We start from the raw sequence: 7500 nt of genomic DNA, 5'->3' as shown, positions 1-7500 counted from the left end.
CCTCTCCACCAGAGACTAAGTCCAATTGGTTAACCATTTCTCAGGAAAACACTTTGCCTCTCTGCCAGAGACTTAAGTCCAATTGGTTAACCATTTCTCATGGCCGCAATTTGCCTGCCGTTCAGAGACCAAGTCCAATTGGTTAACCATTTCTCTTGAAAACACTTTGCCTCTCCGCCAGAGACTAAGTCCAATTGGTTAACCATTTCTCAGGAAAACGCTTTGCCTCTCTGCCAGAGACTAAGTCCAACTGGTTAACCATTTCTCTTGAAAACACTTTGCCTCTCTGCCAGAGACTAAGTCCAATTGGTTATCCATTTCTCGTGAAAACACTTTGCCTCTCTGCCAGAGACTAAGTCCAATTGGTTAACCATTTCTCAGGAAAACACTTTGCCTCTCTGCCAGAGACTAAGTCCAATTGGTTAACCATTTCTCGTGAAAACACTTTGTCTCTCCGCCAGAGACTAAGTCCAATTGGTTAATCATTTCTCAAGGCCACAATTTGCCTGCCGTTCAGAGACCAAGTCCAATTGGTTAACCATTTCTCTTGAAATCACTTTGCCTCTCTGCCAGAGACTAAGTCCAATTGGTTAACCATTTCTCTTGAAAACACTTTGCCTCTCTGCCAGAGACTAAGTCCATTTGGTTAACCATTTCTCTTGAAAACACTTTGTCTCTCCGCCAGAGACTAAGTCCAATTGGTTAACCATTTCTCGTGAAAACACTTTGTCTCTCCGCCAGAGACTAAGTCCAATTGGTTAACCATTTCTCTGGAAAACACTTTGCCTCTCTGCCAGAGACTAAGTCCAATTGGTTAACCATTTCTCAGGAAAACACTTTGCCTCTCTGCCAGAGACTAAGTCCCATTGGTTAACCATTTCTCGTGAAAACACTTTGTCTCTCCGCCAGAGACTAAGTCCAATTGGTTAATCATTTCTCAAGGCCACAATTTGCCTGCCGTTCAGAGACCAAGTCCAATTGGTTACCCATTTCTCTTGAAAACACTTTGCCTCTCTGCCAGAGACTAAGTCCAATTGGTTAACCATTTCTCTTGAAAACACTTTGCCTCTCTGCCAGAGACCAAGTCCAATTGGTTAACCATTTCTCGTGAAAACACTTTGCCTCTCTGCCAGAGACTAAGTCCAATTGGTTATCCATTTCTCTTGAAAAAACTTTGTCTCTCCGCCAGAGACGAAGTCCAATTGGTTAACCATTTCTCTTGAAAACACTTTGCCTCTCTGCCAGAGACTAAGTCCAATTGGTTAACCATTTCTCGTGAAAACACTTTGCCTCTCTGCCAGAGACTAAGTCCAATTGGTTAATCATTTCTCTTGAAAACACTTTGCCTCTCTGCCAGAGACTAAGTCCAATTGGTTAACCATTTCTCGTGAGAACACTTTGCCTCTCTGCCAGAGACTAAGTCCAATTGGTTCACCATTTCTCTTGAAAACACTTTGTCTCTCCGCCAGAGACTAAGTCCAATTGGTTAACCATTTCTCTTGAAAACACTTTGCCTCTCTGCCAGAGACTAAGTCCAATTGGTTAACCATTTCTCGTGAAAACACTTTGCCTCTCTGCCAGAGACTAAGTCCAATTGGTTAACCATTTCTCAGTGGCACACCGAGGGCAATCTGTAACGTCTCGCGGGCCCGGGGGCCCCTTTGCACGGCCTGCCAATGCAATCCGAGGCGCACTGTCCTTCGTTTGGTTAACCATTTCTCAGGGGCACACCGAGGGCACCCTGCATTGTCTCGCGGGCCCGGAGGCCACTTTGCACGGCCTGCCAATGCAATCCGAGGTGCTTCGCCCTTGGCCGCCTTCCCGGCCGGCTTCGGGACGTTTCGGGGGCTCTCACCGGGGCAAATCCGGTCCCCCGGGCGATTAGGAGGCCTCCCCGGGCAGGCCCGGGCTTCAGGCCGCCGCTTTTCCATCCCGGCCGAAAGAGGCGAAAAATGCCGAAAATGGCCAAAAATGGCCGCCGGCAGGGCCTGTCGGTCGGTTTGGCGGCAGCCTGGGTCGGTCCCTGCAGACCTGGAGGCTCGAGAAGGTTTTTGGCGATGTCGACCGATTCTCGATTTGCCACCTCCTACTATTCTGCAGGTACCCCGCCAACCTCCCCTGCCAACAATTCCAACCGTAAGGTCGGGCGGTAGTCCTACCGTCCAGGAGGCCCCAAAGCCCGCAAAACGCCATTTTGCCCTTTCCTCATCGGGACTTCCGAGGGGAACTCATTAACCAGCTCCAGGAGTGGCATGCCAGAAAATGCAACTTGACCCGTCGCCGGGCAGATTCGCTACTCTCTGCGGGAATACCCCCACCGGGTGCCGGGTAAAGGCCTCGGATCTGACCTCATGGACTTCCGTCTGTGCACGGATTTTGCTCTCGCGGGCCCAAGAGCCACTTTGCCCGGCCTGCCAATGCAACCCGAGGTCCATTGTCCTCATTGGTTAACCATTTCTCGTGAAAACACTTTGCCTCTCTGCCAGAGACGAAGTCCAATTGGTTAACCATTTCTCGTGAAAACACTTTGTCTCTCCGCCAGAGACTAAGTCCAATTGGTTAACCATTTCTCAGGGGCTCACCGAGGGCAATCTGTAACGTCTCGCGGGCCCGGGGGCCCCTTTGCACGGCCTGCCAATGCAATCCGAGGCGCACTGTCCTTCGTTTGGTTAACCATTTCTCAGGGGCACACCGAGGGCACCCTGCATTGTCTCGCGGGCCCGGAGGCCACTTTGCACGGCCTGCCAATGCAATCCGAGGTGCTTCGTCCTTGGCCGCCTTCCCGGCCGGCTTCGGGACGTTTCCGGGGCTCTCACCGGGGCAAATCCGGTCCCCCGGGCGATTAGGAGGCCTCCCCGGGCAGGCCCGGGCTTCAGGCCGCCGCTTTTCCATCCCGGCCGAAAGAGGCGAAAAATGCCGAAAATGGCCAAAAATGGCCGCCGGCAGGGCCTGTCGGTCGGTTTGGCGGCAGCCTGGGTCGGTCCCTGCAGACCTGGAGGCTCGAGAAGGTTTTTGGCGATGTCGACCGATTCTCGATTTGCCACCTCCTACTATTCTGCAGGTACCCCGCCAACCTCCCCTGCCGACAATTCCAACCGTAAGGTCGGGCGGTAGTCCTACCGACGAAGAGGCCCCAAAGCCCGCAAAACGCCATTTTGCCCTTTCCTCATCGGGACTTCCGAGGGGAACTCATGAACCAGCTCCAGGAGTGGCATGCCAGAAATTGCAACTTGACCCGTCGCCGGGCGCACTCGCTGCTCTTTGCGGGAATACCCCCACCGGGCGCCGGGTAAGAGCCTCGGATCTGACCTCATGGGCTTCCGTCCTCGCACGGATTTTGCTCTCCCGGGCCCAGGGGCCACTTTCCCCGGCCTTGCGAAGGCAATCGGAGGTGCTTCGCCCTCGAAACCGCCTTCCCGGCCGGCTTCGGGACGTTTCCGGGGCAAATCCGGTCCCGCGGGCGAAGGGGAGCCTTCCCCGGGCACGCCCGGGCTTCAGGCCGCCGCTTTCCGTGACCTACCGAAAGACGCGAAAAATGCCGAAAATGGCCAAAAATGGCCGCCCGGCACGGCCTCGCGGTCGGTTTGGGGGCAGCCTGGGTCGGTCCCTGCAGACCTGGAGGCTCGAGAAGGCACTTGGCGATGTCGACCGATTCTCGATTTGCCACCTCCTACTATTCTGCAGGTACCCCGCCAACCTCCCCAGCCAACAAATCGCAAATGCCGATCGGCGGGTGACCGTCCGGTAGTCATGCCGACGAAGAGGCACCTAGGCCCCGCAAACGCTTCCAAATCCGACCCCATCCCGGACCGGTTCTTTTTTAAAAAAGGCTCCCAGGATTCCGGATTTTTTCCTGCCGCACTCGGGACCACCCGACGGACACGAAACCGGGAACCTTTCCCCGGTCCGACCCTCCTCGGCCCGGCCAGCCGACGCCGAAGCGGCCGACTGGTTAATGATTTCACCCTGCTCCGACGTGACGCGTTTTCCAACCGCGCATGCGCGGCTCTGCCACCCGAACCGCCCCCTCACGTGGGGGCTCTGGGTCCGCCCCCCGGCAGCCATTTCCTCCTGCCGGTCCGTTATTTTACGCCGTTTTTCGCCCTCCAGCCCTGCCGGAATGCTGCCTGCTCGCTGGTTAACCATTTCGCTCCCTGCACTTCGGCTTCTGCCCTGCTGGGGAAGCCCGCTGCTGCCTCTAACCGTACTCACGGGCGGGCGGCTCTCCTGCGCGGCCTCCGGCCACGCCCCCTCACCTGGTTTGCTGGGAACCCGCCCCCGGCAGCCTGTTACTCGTGCCGGTTCGGTCTTATCGGCCCTTTTTGCACCTTCCCTGCCTGCTGGCATGCTTCGGCTCACCGGTCAACCGGTTCCCCGTTCTCCACTTAGACTTTTGAGCTGCGGGGCTGGTCTGCCGCGAACTGCACCCGTATTACGGGGCGGGCGGCTCTACTGCCCGTACGGCTGCCCTGCCTGTTAACTGGTTAACCGTTTCCCCGTCCACTACTTCGTCCCTGGACCTGCCGGTGTGTTCTGCAGCTAACTGCACCCGTATTACGGGGCGGGACGCTCCGCTTACCGGCCGGCTGCCATGCCTGCTTAACTGGTCAACCATTTACTCACATATACTTAGCCCCTGGAGCTGCTGGGCTGGTCGGCGACCTAACTGCACCCTTGTTGCCGGGAGGTCGGCACTAATTGCCGGCCGGCCGGCTGCCCTGCCTGCTAACTGGTAAACCCTTTACCCACATGTACTTAGCCCCTGGATACTGATGGGCTGTTCTGCACCTAACTGCACCCTGATTAGCGGGCGGGCGGCTGTAATTACCGGCCGGCTGCCCTGCCTGCTAACTGGTTAACCATTTACCCACATGTACTTAGCCCCTGGAAACTGATGGGCTGTCCTGCACCTAACTGCACCCTTATTAGCGGGCGGACAGGCGGCCGGCTCTAATTACCGGCCGGCCGGCTGCCCTGCCTTGCTAGCTGGTTAACCATTTACCCACATGTACTTAGCCCCTGGAAACTGATGGGCTGTTCTGCACCTAACTGCACCCTTATTAGTGGGCGGACAGGCGGCCGGCTCTAATTACCGGCCGGCCGGCTGCCCTGCCTGCTAACTGGTTAACCATTTACCCACATGTACTTAGCCCCTGGAAACTGATGGGCTGTCCTGCACCTAACTGCACCCTGATTAGCGGGCGGGCGGCTCTAATTGCCGGCCGGCTGCTCTGCCTGCTAACTGGTTCACCATTGACCCACATGTACTTAGCCCCTGGAAACTGATGGGCTGTCCTGCACCTAACTGCACCCTTATTAGCGGGCGGACAGGCGGCCGGCTGTAATTCCCGGCCGGCTGCGCTGCCTGCTAACTGGTTAACCATTTACCCACATGTACTTAGCCCCTGGAAACTGATGGGCTGTTCTGCAACTCACTGCACCCTTACTGGCGGGCGGACAGGCGGCCGGCTCTAATTACCGGCCGGCCGGCTGCCCTGCCTTGCTAACTGGTTAACCATTTACCCACATGTACTTAGCCCCTGGAAACTGATGGGCTGTTCTGCACCTAACTGCACCCTTATTAGCGGGCGGGCGGCTGTAATTACCGGCCGGCTGCCCTGCCTGCTAACTGGTTAACCTTTTACCCACATGTACTTAGCCCCTGGAAACTGATGGGCTGTTCTGCACCTAACTGCACCCTTACTAGCGGGCGGACAGGCGGCCGGCTCTAATTACCGGCCGGCCGGCTGCCCTGCCTTGCTAACTGGTTAACCATTTACCCACATGTACTTAGCCCCTGGAAACTGATGGGCTGTCCTGCACCTAACTGCACCCTTACTAGCGGGCGGGCGGCTGTAATTAGCGGCCGGCTGCCCTGCCTGCTAACTGGTTCATCATTTACCCACATGTACTTAGCCCCTGGAGCTGCTGGGCTGGTCGGCACCTAACTGCAGCCCTATGGCCGGGAGGTCGGCTCTAATTACCGGCCGGCTGCCCTGCCTGCTAACTGGTTAATCATTTACCCACATGTACTTAGCCCCTGGAGCTGCTGGGCTGGTCGGCACCTAACTGCACCCGTAATGGCCGGGAGGTCGGCTCTAATTACCGGCCGGCTGCCCTGCCTGCTAACTGGTTAACCATTTACCCACATGTACTTAGCCCCTGGAGCTGATGGGCTGTTCTGCACCGAACTGCACCCTGATTAGCGGGCGGGCGGCTCTAATTGCCGGCCGGCTGCCCTGCCTGCTAACTGGTTAACCATTTACCCGCATGTACTTAGCCCCTGGAGCTGCTGGGCTGGCCGGCACCTAACTGCACCCTTATCACCGGGCGGGCGGCTCTAATTACCGGCCGGCCGGCTGCCCTGCCTGCTAACTGGTTCACCATTTACCCACATGTACATAGCCCCTGGAGCTGCTGGGCTGTTCTGCACCTAACTGCACCCTTATCACCGGGCGGGCGGCTCTAATTACCGGCCGGCCGGCTGCCCTGCCTGCTAACTGGTTAACCATTTACCCACATGTACTTAGCCCCTGGAAAATGATGGGCTGTTCTGCACCTATCTGCACCCTGATTAGCGGGCGGGCGGCTCTAATTGCCGGCCGGCTGCTCTGCCTGCTGACTGGTTAACCATTTACCCACATGTCCTTAGCCCCTGGAAGCTGATGGGCTGTTCTGCACCTAACTGCACCCTGATTAGCGGGCGGGCGGCTGTAATTGCCGGCCGGCTGCATTGCCTGCTAACTGGTTAACCATTGACCCACATGTACTTAGCCCCTGGAAACAGAGGGGCTGTTCTGCACCTAACTGCACCCTTATTAGCGGGCGGACAGGCGGACGGCTCTAATTACCGGCCGGCCGGCTGCCCTGCCTGCTAACTGGTTAACCATTTACCCACATGTACTTAGCCCCTTGAAACTGATGGGCTGTTCTGCACCATACTGCACCCTTATTAGCGGGCGGACAGGCGGCCGGCTCTAATTACCGGCCGGCCGGCTGCCCTGCCTGCTAACTGGTTCACCATTTACCCACATGTCCTTAGCCCCTGGAAGCTGATGGGCTGTTCTGCACCAAACTGCACCCTTATTAGCGGGCGGGCGGGCGGCTCTAATTGCCGGCCGGCTGCTCTGCCTGCTAACTGGTTAACCATTGACCCACATGTACTTAGCCCCTGGAGCTGATGGGCTGTTCTGCACCTAACTGCACCTTGATTAGCGGGCGGGCGGCTCTAATTGCCGGCCGGCTGCTCTGCCTGCTAACTGGTTCACCATTTACCCACATGTACTTAGCCCCTGGAAACTGATGGGCTGTTCTGCACCTAACTGCACCTTGATTAGCGGGCGGGCGGCTCTAATTGCCGGCCGGCTGCTCTGCCTGCTAACTGGTTCACCATTTACCCACATGTACTTAGCCCCTGGAAACTGATGGGCTGTTCTGCACCTAACTGCACCCTGATTCGCGGGCGGGCGGCTCTAATTGCCGGCCGGCTGCTCTGCCTGC

Source organism: Cetorhinus maximus, unplaced genomic scaffold (assembly GCF_964194155.1).
Source record: "Cetorhinus maximus unplaced genomic scaffold, sCetMax3.hap1.1 HAP1_SCAFFOLD_1630, whole genome shotgun sequence".
Lineage (NCBI taxonomy): Eukaryota > Metazoa > Chordata > Chondrichthyes > Lamniformes > Cetorhinidae > Cetorhinus > Cetorhinus maximus.
Note: the sequence above shows the minus strand (reverse complement) of the source record.